Source organism: Orcinus orca, chromosome 10 (genome assembly GCF_937001465.1).
Source record: "Orcinus orca chromosome 10, mOrcOrc1.1, whole genome shotgun sequence".
Lineage (NCBI taxonomy): Eukaryota > Metazoa > Chordata > Mammalia > Artiodactyla > Delphinidae > Orcinus > Orcinus orca.
The window spans coordinates 83,024,553-83,038,615 of NC_064568.1; the positions used below are offsets into that span (position 1 = coordinate 83,024,553).

General features: G+C 43.7%; 1 pseudogene; it reads right to left on the reverse strand.

Annotated features, from left to right (window-relative positions):
• Positions 1-154: 154 nt before the first annotated feature.
• LOC105748898 (protein PBMUCL2-like) lies at positions 155-3,109 on the reverse strand (annotated as a pseudogene).
• Between the last annotated feature and the right edge of the window lie 10,954 nt (positions 3,110-14,063).

The window sequence follows — 14,063 nt, forward strand, 5'->3', positions numbered from 1 at the left end:
AGGTTTTAATGACCTGCATGAGCTGGCTAATCATGTAAGCGCCCCTGCTGAGATTCCAACATGCACTTCATCCTTCAGTCAGGATGGCCCCAAAGGGCCGGCCCTTCCATGTCCAGCAGAGGCCAGAAGTTGAAGGCTTGGATTTTAGACTGAAAGTCAGCAAGAGGAAGTCACAGGGTTGGCATGGAGTCCTTTTATCTCCCTTTTTAGAAACAAGGCCCCTCAGAGACAGAAAAACACCTAGAGCCCCCCTTTGAGAGCTGTCACCCATTGTCTCTCCAAGACAGAGTAGCCCTGCTCATAAAAACCTACCCAATCCTGGTTTAAAAAAATCTTCTGCAGAATTCCACAGTGGGTAGTAGTTAATACAAAATAACATAATTTCTGACATGAGTGGATGTCCAAAAATGTTTCCATTTTCTCTTCTTCTCTTACCCGACCAATTTCTCATCTTATAAAAATTTCCAAAGTTTTACATCTGTATTTATTTAATAGTTTAAGCCTCACTCCAGCTCTCACCATGTCTTACTATATTTGTGTTTTTATGCTCCTCTTTCTGTCTGCTTTATCTCTCTCCATACTGTCTTTCCCTTCCCTCCTCTCTCCTTTTCCCTCTGTCTCTCACACCTTCCTTTGTCCCTCAGTTCTGCCCTCAATTTTTTTGCTTCTCGCCCCTTTTCTTTCTCTCCATCTCTGTGTCTCTCTGCGTCTTTGCAGAGCTCTCTCTGTGTACGTTTCCTCGCCTTTGACAATTTCTTATGCCTCAGCTCCCCTTGCCCACCTCATCCTCCTCAGGTGCCCTTATTCCCATAATGTCCTGCACATTTCAGAGCCAGGTGCTCACCACTAGGAAGCCGAATCCAACAAAGAGTGCAACAGTGGTGGCAGTGGCAGGGAAATGAAGGGGATTCTGATGGGTGTCAGGAGTCCAGGGGGTTTCACTGCGGTTACTGAATCTGTTCCCTCTGGTTTAGTGTCTGGATGTTCAGTGGTATAATCTTCTGTGGTCCCCAGGTCTGGGGTGGTGTAGTCCTCCGTGGTCGCTGGATCTGGAGTGGTGTAGTCCTCTGTGGTGCCCGGGTCTGGGGTGGTGTAGTCCTCTGTGGTGCCTGGACCCTCAGTGACATGATCCTTAGTGGTCTCTGGGTCAAAAGTGATAGAGTTTTCAGGGCTGGTCTCTGGGTCTTTAGTGGAAACATTTTGGCTTTTTCCTACTCAAAAATAATCTCTTTTAATGTGGATCATTGATGGCCCATCATCATCTGCTTTGCTTACTAGTCTTTTTTTTTTTTTTTTTTTTGCCGTACGCGGGCCTCTCACTGTTGTGGCCTCTCCCATTGTGGAGCACAGGCTCCAGATGCGCAGGCTCAGCAGCCATGGCTCACGAGCCCAGCTGCTCCACGGCATGTGGGATCTTCCAGGACCGGGGCGCGAACACGTGTCCCCTGCATTGGCAGGCAAACTCTCAACCACTGCGCCACCAGGGAAGCCCTGCTTACTATTCTTCACAAGTATCTTGCCCATTCAAATGACACTTCTCCCCATATAATGTGATTTTATTTATTTGAGTTAAGGATCATTTGATATTTTAGGTTTAATTCTGATAAAACATTCTACAACATGCACTACAATATGGAGTACCCAGAGCTAAGTCATGTCCTTAGAAGATCTTCTCACCCAGCCTTTGGTTCTGCCCTTGGTGGTTCTGGTCTCTTTCCATGGAAAAGTAAGCCTGACTCTTTCTAAACCTCCCTTCCCCCTGGGTTGGTATTTCAGTATCCCGGGTATTCAGACTCCATGTTTCTTTGTGTCACCTCTCATCCAGTTATGCCTGGGTCTCTGGTAAACAAGTGAGGCAGGAGCCATGATTCTTATTAGAGATTGAATTCAGGTCGTGGCTTGGTATATGTTTTAGAATGAGGAAGCTCCTGGGTCAGATCTGGGGCCAAAGTGTCAAGATTGAGGGCAGGTAATATTCAAGGTGGTTTGAGGGTAGGAGAAGTCACAAGGGGCTGTGGATATGGTCTGGTTGGGGTTGATAGAAGCACTGAATTGGGTATAAGTAGAAGGAAGAGAGGGATCTTCCCACCTCCCACCACCTCCACCTGCAGGGCATCAGGACTGAGAATGTTTATCCTTATGAATAAGTGCAGCCCACATGGCATAAATTTTGGGGTTTTCGGCTCCTCTGCTCAAAACAATTCCCCCCTACCTGCTGCCGATTCCTCAAATAGGGCTCAAATATTTCATTTCCCAAGGAGGGATGAAATACAGAAAGTTAAGGTCTAAATAATGAAAAGCAGAACATTTCCTTAAAAGAGGATGTAAGAAAGATAATGAACAGGACCATCGGAACCTACTCCCCTGTGACAGGGAACTGGGGGTAGGTACCAGGGTGTGGAGCTCCCCAAGGATGTCTCACCTATTCCACACCTTCTCTCAAGACTGGCCCTGCCTGAGTCCTAAGAGGTTCCTTCTCCAGGGATCCCGGCCCCTACCTCTCCAGACCCTGGGGAACCTTTGCACTCTTCTCTCCAAAAATAGTTCACTCACCCAGTTCCAAACACCGGAACAGAAGCAGCAGCAGGAGAAGGGATGAGGCAGCACATTTTCTTTTTTCATCTCAAGAGAATCCAAATGGGCTGGAACCCAGGATGCTTTTTCCTCCCTCCTTCTCTCTACTTTTTCTATCTCTCCTTCTCCTTAAGCACAGAGTGGCTGTGGGGTTCATATGTGCTGCTACAAAGGAATCCAGGATGCCTGGGTCTTCCTTCCTTCTTTCAGGGAGGAACAGCCTGCTTCTTTACTCTCTGTCAATCAAGGGAAGAAGAATTTGATGCAGAGGAGGGCCAGGGCAGAAGAGAGATGTCATAAGTGCAAGAAGGGGATCTTGGCTCTGCCCAGAGCCCAGAGTTGAGCATAACAGGGGATCAAACTTGTCAGCGTGGGTGGCATCACTTTCTGATGCAGAGCCCTAGATGAAAGCTGTCCACCACACAACGTCTCAGTGCTCAGGGAGGGGCTTGGGCTTCCTTTTCCACAGGTGGGAGTGGTAAGGTTGGGGCGACCAAGGAGGGTTTCTGGCAGGCCTGCCTGGGGGATAGTGCATGGTGAGAAGAGGGCTAGATGTCAGAGGGCACAGAGCACCTTGGTCCTTAACAGAAAGGAGGAACGTTGATGAGGGGGGAGAAATACCCAATCTCTCTATCTTTTAAAAAATGTTTATTTATTAATTTGGCTGCGCCGCACCTTAACTGCAGCACACGGGATCTAGCTCCCTGACCAGGGATTGAACCCCGGCCCTGCATTGGGAGCATGGAGCTTTAGCCACTGGACCACCAGGAAGGTCCCCCAATCTCTATCTTAGAACTGCCCTCTTCTCTCAGTCATCCACCCAAGTCCTTGTCAGTGGCTCATCTCCTACCTGCAGATTCATCTCCTTGCTGCTATTACTTGAATGTCCTCAACCCACCAAGATTTCCTCAGTGACCAGATGAAATTAGTTCACCTCCAAGAGTCCCATCGGGCTTGGAATGAGAATAACCCATATTCCTTCCTTTGCTGATTCCCACCCCTGCATCGTTCAAGATTGTCCAGAAAATTATAGCTGCTTGTTTTCATTCAGAGTCAGGAAGTTTCCTGCCATTCGTGGGGCCTCCCTCTTTCCCAGTATCCTCTTAAGTGGAAGAGGAACTCGGGAATTACAGGACGGCTGGAACCATGTTCCCCTCTCAGATGGCGGCTGATTCCCTGAAAGTCAACTTAGTGAATGGCTGGTTTACCAAATTTAATTGATTACTTCAACTACTAATTTTATTTGAGTGGATTAAATATTATTTAGATGAATTAAGAAGGTATTTGTATATATTTAATATAACTAATGAATATATTTTAAAGGACTATCATAAGGAATAGATATTATTTTTAAGTCAAGAGGCACAATTTGCATATAATGAAATTAACCTTTTTTCATGTATAGATCTATAAAGCTTTTTGTTTTGTTTTATTGTAAGATTTTTTATTTTGAGATAATTTTAGACTTATAGGAGAGTTGCAAAGATAGTACAGAGAAATTATAAAATTTATACAATTATAGAAACTAAGAAATTAACTTTGGCATAATACTATTCACTAAATTACAGAATTTATTCAGATTTCATGTGTTTTTCCATTGATGTCCTTTTTCTGTTCCAGGATCCAATCCAGGGTTCCACATGGCATTTATTTATAGGTCCCCTCAGTCTCCTCCAATCTGTGACAGTTCCTCTATCCTTGTCTTTCATGATGTTGACACTTTTGAAGAGTATCAATATTTTATAGAGTGTCCTGAAACTTTGTTTCTTTTAAAAAATTTTTATTATAGTTGATTTACAGTGTTGCATTAGTTTCTGCTGTACAACAAAGTGTATCAGTTATACATATACATATATCCACTCTTTTTTAGATTCTTTTCCCATATAGGTCATTACAGAACATTGAGAAGAGTTCTCTGTGCTATACAGTAGGTCCTTATTAGTTATCTATTTTATATGTAGTAGTATGTATATGTCAATCCCAGTCTCCCAATTTCCGCCCCCCACCGAGACATTTCCCCCCCAGGTAACCATAAGTTTGTTTTCTACATTTGTGACTCTGTTTCTGTTTTGTAAATAAGTTCATTTGTACCATTTTTTTAGATTCCACATGTAAATGATATTATATGATATTTGTCTTTCTCTGTCTGACTTACTTCACTCAATATGACAATCTCTAGGCCCATCCATGTTGCTGCAAATGACATTATTTCAGTCTTTTTTTATGGCTGAGTAATATTGCACTGTATATATGTACCATATCTTCTTTATCTATTCTTCTGTCGATGGACATTTAGGTTGCTTCCGTGTCCTGGCTATTGTAAATAGTGCTGCAATGAACATTGGGGTGCATGTATTATTTCCAGTTATGGTTTTCTCTGGATACATGCCCAGGATCATATGGTGATTCTGTTTTTAGTTTTGTTTTTTTTTTTGTTTTGTTTTTTGTTTTTAGTTTTTTAAGGAACCTCCACACTGTTCTCCATAGTGGCTGCACCAATTTACATTCCCCTGAAACTTTGGTTTGTTTGATTTCTTTTTTTTTTTTACGTCTTTATTGGAGTATAATTGCTTTACAGTGGTGTGTTAGTTTCTGCTTTATAACAAAGTGAATCAGTTATGCATATACATATGTTCCCATATCTCTTGCCTCTTGCGTCTCCCTCCCTCCCATCCTCCCTATCCCACCCCTCCAGGCGGTCACAAAGCACCGAGCTGGTCTCCCTGTGCTATGCGGCTGCTTCCCACTAGCTATCTACCTTACCTTTGGTAGTGTATATATGTCCATGCCTCTCTCTCGCTTTGTCTTGTTTGATTTCTTATCACTAATTTGTTTTTGTGGTTAAATCAGGGTCATGAATTATTGGCAAGGATACTGCTGAGATGATGTTCCCTTCTTAGTGCAGCACATCAGGGAGCTCGTGGTACCAACGTGCCTTATCACTGTGATGCTAACCTTGATCACTTGGTTAAGGTGGTGTCTGAAAGAATTCTCGACTGTAAAGTTATTATTTGTCCCTTGGTAATTACTAAATATTTGGGGAGGGGTATTGAGACTATGCAAATATCCTATTTTTGCTTAAACTTTCATGCACTAATTTTGGCAACCATTGGCGCATCTTGCCTGCAGCTATTATTATTGTGGGTTTGTCCCTCCTTCCTTCTATATTTATGAATTGGAATTCTTCTGTAAGGAAAGTTGTGCCTTCTCCCCACTTTATTTATGCAGTTATGTACATCAGTGTGGACTCACAGGTATTTATTGTGTTCTGTGGGTTTTGATATAATACTATCACAATTTATTTTGTTGCTCAAATTTTGGCCATTGTGAGCTCTCCCAGGCTGGCTCCAGTGCCTTTTTAATATTCCCCATCCTTTTTTCAAAGTACTTTTCTCCACTTTGGCATCACAAGATGCCCCATGCTCATTTTGGATTTTCTCTGCCCAGGCCCTGGAATCAACCATTTCTATTAAATCTTTTTTCTTAAATAAGCTTACAGACAGTGAAATGCACAGGTCTTAAGTATTCAGTTAGGTGTGTTTGACAGATGTCTATTTACCTGTGTAACTAGCAGCCCAACCGAGATATAAGACATTTCTATCATCCAGAATGTTCCCCCTTCCTAAAAATTCTCACCCCTGTGGGAAATTAGTGATCTGCTCTCTGTCACTGTCGATTAGTTTTGTCTATTCTAGAATTTCAGACAAATGGAATCATACCGTAGGTTCTCTTTTGCGTTTGGCTTCTGTAGAGCTGTTTAAAGCTGTTTTGTTAATAGTATTGCAAAAGGTACATCAATGGCCTTGGTCCTGTTAAGAAGGCTCTGGCAAAGGCCCAGACTATGAGAACCATGGCAAGGGCCAAGTTGATGAAACAAAGGTGAGTGATTCATTTGCCCAAGGAAGGATCAGCAAATGTACGTGATGAGCAAGTGACACCAGAACCCTTGACAAGGGCTTGACTTTCAGCAAGAGTCCAGTGCTGACACACAGGCTTTTTGTACCTGTTCTGAGGCCTGGTTTTTCAGGGACTGCTGAGAGCCTGGCTCCTGGCAGCACAGGCTGGGCCCGCCCTTGCAGAAACTCGCAGCACGTTCTCCCTGCCCAGGACTGCCACTGGGGCTGCGAGCCCGCAGGAGAGCAGGAGAGAAAGGAGGTGGCTTACACCTGTCTTCCCAGTGAAGAGCAGACCTGTGTGGCCAGGAAACCAGGGAATGTGCCACGCCTGGGTACAGCCCCATTAGCAAGACCTTCTCTGCTTCACAACTGGTGTGATCACTCCCCAGCCCCCTTGTGCTCTAATCTTGCATAGACTTTCTTGTTGTGCAACACAAACTTGTGAAGTCCAGCATCTGCCTTCCCCCATCTTGCCTGATTCCATTCTTCCGTCAGTCCGGAGGCCTTCAGGGAATGGGGATAGAATGGGGAAGAAAATGGGACAGATATAAAGTCTGGATTTCACTCTAGGGATTTGAGAGCTGGGAGAACACAGGGAAGAGGGGTCTTTAGGATATAAGGAACCTCCATTCACAGTGATAAATAAACACACACCCACAGAGTCTGGTTCCGCATATATTAGATGCATTTATTTAATAATTCAGTCACAGGACTGTCAGAGGCTGAAGCAGAGCTGGGAGGAGCAGCCCTGGGGGCAGGAGGGGCAGACACTCAGAATCGCAATCCAGGTCAGCTCCCTCTCTGCCCCCGAGGACGGTGATGCTTCTGCCTTCAGGGATGCTCAGGCCACTTGTGTCTCGCAGTCAGCTCCATAGCTGCAGGAGGAGACAGCTCTCCTCTGCAGTCAGTTACAGTGGCCCTTGACCCTTCTGGAACTTCATAACAGCCGTGAGTGCATGGCCATGGGGTGGTAAGAGATCTACGTTGAAGAGGTTTCTTAGGCACAGAGAGTTTCTCTAGAAAACAAGAGGCTGAATAGCTTCAGAGTCTTGCCCCCCTCTTCAGTGCTCTGCGATCCCAAGCATCTCCCCTCCTGCCAGCTCTCTCCCTCCTCGTTACTTCTTCTGGTCCCCTTCTTCCCCTCATCAGTTTCCTCTGAATATGTCTTGGCTTTTTGACTCTCTGTCTTGCTGACTCTAACCTGCTGTTTCTGTCTTTCCTGATTTTCTCATCCTTGTTACTCCCACAGTGACTCTGCTCTCTCTAGCTTAGTTCCTTCCTCACTTGCCTGCTCTCTTTCCCTCAGAAAAAGGGTTTCCTATACATCAGGCACTCATGAAATGGAAGAGGAGTCCAGTGAGGAGAATCACAGCCACCGCAACCAAGGCCAGAGTAACTAGCACGACTTCCCACGGCCTCAGGTGTCCGCTAGGGTTTTCCTCTTTCATTGGAGGAGCAGTACTTGTGCTGGTGACACTGGAGATAGTAGCTGTTGTGTTAGTTCCACTGGACAGTGTGGTTGATCCAAGGGAGGTGGCTGTAGTGTTAACATTAAAGTTACAGCTTATTAAGGAAGGATGGCTGATTAGTTCCACTGGAAATTTTGTTTCCAGGTGTTGTGCTAAGTGCCACATATGAATCAGTACTTCAAATACTCACAATACCTCCATGAGGTAGGAACTGCTACTACCCAATTATATAGATAGGGACATTGAGGTTTAGAGAAATTAAGCCTGGTCCCAGGTTAGAGAGCTAGCAGGTCATGTAACAGGGATTTAAACCAAGGCAGCCTGACATGAGAGCCAGCCCTTAACCCATATACTACTCCACATTCTAAGTCACATGACCCGGGGAGTCACATGACCCAGGCTCACAGGTATTAATCCTTCTCTAACTATTCATGATACTCTTCAGATAAAGAATATAAAAGAGATAGCTGAAGGGCCCATGTGTATATATTGAGCTACCCTCCAAACAGAATTGTACCCTTCTTCCAGAGGACAAATAATCAAGGGGAAGTTTGGGAGGGGAAATAATGTGCATTTTCACTATCAGGTAATTCTTATGCACACAGAAGTTTTGGAGCCACCAGGTACAGGATCCCACATGACCTTGGCACCTGGCCTGGCAGAGAACTAGCCACAGGTAGCTGGAGGAGATAAGGTCTCCCAGGATTCCAGGAAGGGACCCAACCTCCTTGCTTAGTGAATCAGAGTTAAGGTGAGGCCCATGCTTTTTCCCTCTATCTCATGCCTCTTTCCTACCTGTTCTGATTTTCCATCCCAATAACAACCAAGCTCTTGGCTTCCCAGATGCCTAAATACTCTCACCTCATCTGTGACTCTATTCTTCTGCTGGGATATAGGTTTTCTTCCCCTTACCTATTCCTTTCTTAGTATTATCTGGACTAACATAAATATTGCAAATTTAGGCAGAAGACCTAAATAGACATTTCTCCAAAGAAGATATACAGATTGCCAACAAACACATGAAAGAATGCTCAACATCATTAATCATTAGAGAAATGCAAAACAAAACTACAATGAGATATCACCTCACACCAGTCAGAATGGCCATCATCAAAAAATCTAGAAACAATAAATGCTGGAGAGGGTGTGGAGAAAAGGGAACCCTCTTGCACTGTTTGTGGGAATGTAAATTGATACAGCCACTATGGAGAACGGTATGGAACTTCCTTAAAAAACTGAACATAGAATTACCATATAACCCAGCAATCCCACTGCTGGGCATATACCCAGAGAAAACCGTAGTTCAAAAAGACACATGCACCCCAATGTTCATTGCAGCACTATTTACAATAGCCAGGGTATGGAAGCAACCTAAGTGTCCATCGACAGATGAATGGGTAAAGAAGATGTAGCACATATGTACAATGGAATATTAGTCAGCCATAAAAAGAAACGAAATTGAGTTATTTGTAGTGAGGTGGATGGACCTAGAGACTGTCATACACAGTGAAGTAAGTCAGAAAGAGAAAAACAAATACTGTATGCTAACACATATATATGGAATCTAAAAAAAAAGGTCATGAAGAACCTAGGGGCAGGACGGGAATAAAGATGCAGACCTACTAGAGAATGGACTTGAGGATACGGGGAGGGGGAAGGGTAAGCTGTGACAAAGTGAAAGAGTGGCATGGACATATATACACTACCAAATGTAAAACCGATAGATAGTGGGAAGCAGCTGCATAGCACAGGAAGATCAGCTCGGTGCTTTGTGACCACCTAGAGGGGTGGGATAGGGAGGGTGGGAGGGAGGGAGACTCAAGAGGGAAGAGATATGAGGATATATGTATGTGTATAGCTGATTCACTTTGTTATAAAGCAGAAACTAACACACAACTGTAAAGCAATTATACTCCAGTAAAGATGTTAAAAAAATATATTACAAATTTAGATTTAGGGGAAGAGTCCAAAAACTTCTTGCTAATGCCTCTGATTAGGGTTATGGTCAGAGTCAAGAGAGAAACTAGGGGAATTACCTGGCAGTTCAGTGGTTAGGACTCCGTGCTTTCACTGCCAAGGACATGGGTTCAATTTGTGGTCCGGGAACTAAGATCCTACAAACTGCGTGGTGCAGCAAAAAAAAAGAGAGAGAGAGAGGAACTTAGTGAGAAATTGAGATGGGAAGCTGGCCTATGGACAGGGAATAGATTTGTTTTGTTTTGTTCAGGGGCATAAACAAATGAGTCAAAGTCAAGGAGGGGCAAATTCTAGAAAAAATTCAATCTGTGCAAGTGTGGAACAGCCCCCTGACACGTTTAATTAGAGGGAAGGTGACTGCTGTCAGAGATGTTGGAAATGGATTCTTGCCTACTGTGGGTTATCAGGCATTAACTTTAAGATCCCTTCCAACTCCAATGCATCTGTATTTGGGATTGGTTGATTACAGAAGAAATAGTCCAGACTTATGGGCAGAAGAGTTGTTACTGGGAACAGAATAGAGAACAAATGCTGGGTTGGATTGAAGAGAATAGAGCAAAATATTGGTCCTTACTTCTTTGCTGAGAATGAGAGCTAACAGGAAGAGTGTGCATCCCAGGACTGGACAACACTTCCCACAAACACTACTCAAACTTCAAGATTATCTTCTTTTAAACAAAATTACTCACTATTTCCTAAAAGTAATAGAAGATGAAACAACAGCCAGCATTCAAGGGAAAATGTTTTTCTCTTCATCTTGAGATTCTCTGCCTTGCAAGCCTGGAAAGGAGCGTTCTTGAGTCCCAGATATGATTAGGCCTAGAAAGGAAAGAAAAAGAACTGAGGGTCTTGAAAAAGAAGAGTCTCAAGTTGGAGATCTGAGGCTGGAGTTCTGGGGGTTTTGGTCTCCAAAGAATGGGCCTACAATGGGAAGAAAAACACCAGTAGGCAGAACCTGGGGTTGCAGACTGGGGACGCTGGATGCCTGGTCCCTTAGGATCCCTCCACAGAATGTCACCTCTTTCTTTCTCTTTCAAAGAAGGTCTTTATAGCGTCATCTGGGTTGGGCCGGAGCTGGGTATATGACCTGTTGTTCTTCCAGCTGTGGGCAGGTAACAGAATACCTGAACTCAGAGAGGAGAGGTATAGAGGCCAGGAGATCCGTGAGAATGAAGAGTGACATGGTCGCATTAGGCAGGGCCTCGGGAGGAGCAGGAAGTAGTACAGTTCAAAGGGATCATGTTGTCAAAGTGGAGGGGACTCATCCTCTGAGGCAGGGATGGGGCTAAAAACCTGTTCTAGCTCAAGACCTTGTTTCCTGGAGAGAAGTCCTGAGTAACTGGGATAACTGTGTGGGGGCAGGGTGTGGGAAGGTAGACTTGATGAGCAAACCTTAGTTGGAAGGACACATAAAGTGAGTTTCACTGTGAATGGGGACGGCGGCCCGGACCTCTGGGTGCTGGTGAGCATGTGGTAGGCACACATCTTGGATGAGGTGGGAAGAGAGACTCACGGATAGACTCTGGGATCTCTGAGGTATGGGAGGTGGGGGTGGGGAGAGCGGGGCTTGGGCTGTTGAGGAGATGGGACCAGTGGTGTATCACTGTCAGTGTATACCTGTTTGCAAAGACCCCAAATTGTTAAAATTTCAGGATTTCTGCAGCATAGCCATCATTAAAAATTTGAGTTCTAATTTGATACTATGTGTAATCAAAATAAGGTGTCTCTACCCCCTCCAGCCATGGAGGCTTCCTGGAAGAGGAACCATTTCAGATTCTTTTTTTTTTTTTTTGGAGCACCATGCAGCTTGTGGGATTTTAGTTCCCTGACCAGGGATCAAACTCAGGCCCTCGGCAGTGAGAGCACATAGTCCTAACCACTGGATGCCAGGGAATTCCCCTGAATTCCCCTGAATTTCAGATTCTTTAAATGTTTGGGTGAAAGAATATTCACTGCTTGTGAGGCCTGATGAAAGTGAGCTGACAAGCAGGAGATGAAGATTCATCCCACAGATATTTAGTGATTTCCTACTATGTGCCAGACACTGTACTCCAGTAAACAAAACAAATAAATTTGTGTTATTTTGGAGCTTATATCTAAGATATGAGAGAACTGTGAAAGACTGAGTTTTAAAAGCAGGAAGAGAATGGAATGTGGTAGAAAATGTGGTGTTGGATGGGGAGTGGTCAGGAATCTAGATTCTAGGATGCCCTAGGAAAGGGCTTGGTAGTTGATCTGCCCACTGTCTGCGATAGGAAGTCCCATGTGGGGGATGGATGAGGAGTGTGGTCAGTAACAAGTCAGTATTGGGATCTCAGCACCCTGATCTAAGGGTAAACATCCCAATAACATTTCTAAGTAGAAAGATGTTTTCTCTACAACCAATTAGAGTTACAGGATTTGTTTTATAGTGCAGGTTTACTCATATATTAGCACTTTTCTCATCTTTTTAGTGGAGATTACAATCTGAACTTCATAGGGTTGTTGTGAAGATTAAATGGTGGTATATTAAAAAACTCACAGAAGTCACTCAGAAGCAAAGTACAATAGCAAAACAAACACAAAGTTTAAAAGATAAGCATTTCATCTGGTTACAACATACATTAATAAACTTTTATTTTTTAGAGTATCTTCATTTCTTAGACTGTCTAGTAATTTTCTTCTTCATCACACAACATCTGGAGGAGACACAAGCAGGGAGGAAGACTCTTCTTAAGGACAAAGTCAAGCTCTGGAGGGCATTGAAGTGACCTGGGTGGAGGGAAGATGAGGAAGCAGCTGCCATAAGAGTAGTCACTGTGCCCATCCCCACGCCCTGTCAAGCAGCCTCCTTGATCCTGGGATTCTGAGTTATGGGGAGAGCCAAGGGAATACATTTACTTGACATCACTCTAAGCCTGATGAGGCTGTGGGTCTTCCAAAACAATACGCTGCCTGAGTGACCTTGTTGGTCAGACATGGAGACGCTTTCCTTGGTCCTGTCCTTGATCCAGGCCATAACCTATGGCCATTCTCTGGGAACATTCTGGTCTCCCATCTTGACTCACTCCCCCATCATTGTTCTTTGTCTTCTCCTCCATGACCCTTTCCTCCGCCAAGGTTTCCTCCCTTAGAATGTCTCCCATTATCCAGTGTCCATAGCCATGCCCTCTTCAATGACCTCCTCTAAGGTCTGCCCTGTGGTTGTCACTGGTGTGGCCTTTTCCATGGTCTCTTTCATGGCCCCAGGCCTGTGGTTTCCATCATGGCTTCCACAGAAGACACCTTGATGACCCATTTCCACAATCATCTTCATGACTGTGGCTCATTTCATGGCCCACATTGTAGCTTTCTTCATGGCCAAGGCCACAGGCCCCTCCATGGCTCAGTTTATTGTAGAGGCTGCAGAACAATGGACCCAGGCCAAGGTCATGGGTGTAATAAGTGTCAATGTTTCTTAGAGGCAGAAGAGTATCCCTCTAAAAGAGAAAGATGTGGATATTTTAAGAGAGTACTCCTCTCACATTTCACAATCCACCTGGTTGACTAAAATCACAGACTTTCACTTTTTTTTCAGGTATATATCTTTATTTTACTGAAACCGAAATTAAAATTAATAACAGTAAGCAAAGCAAAGCACAGCAAATGTATTGTAGAAGATATATATTAAAAGGTCAGAGGTATAAAACTGAATGGTTTATCCTTTTCCATATTGTTCCTGCTTCGAGGATTTTTAAAAATGAAGTATAGTTCATTTACAATGTTGTGTTCATTTCAAGTGTACAGAAAATTGATTCAGTTATACCTATATATATAATATATACTATATATATTCTTTATCAGATTCTTTTCCATTCTAGGTTATTACAAGATATTGAATATAGTTCCCTGTGCTATATAGTAGGTCCTTGTTGTTTGCCTGTTTTATATATAGTAGTGTGTATATGTTAATCCAAACTTCTAATTTATCTCCCTCCCCCTGACTGTTCCCTTTGGTAATGATAAGTCTGTTAGTCTATTTCTGTTTTGTAAATAAGTTCGCTTGTGTCATTTTTTTAGACTCCACATATAAGTGATATCATATGATATTTGTCTTTCTCTGTCTGACTTAACTTCACTTAATATGATAATCTCTAGGTCCATCCATGTTGCTGCAAAGGGTATTATT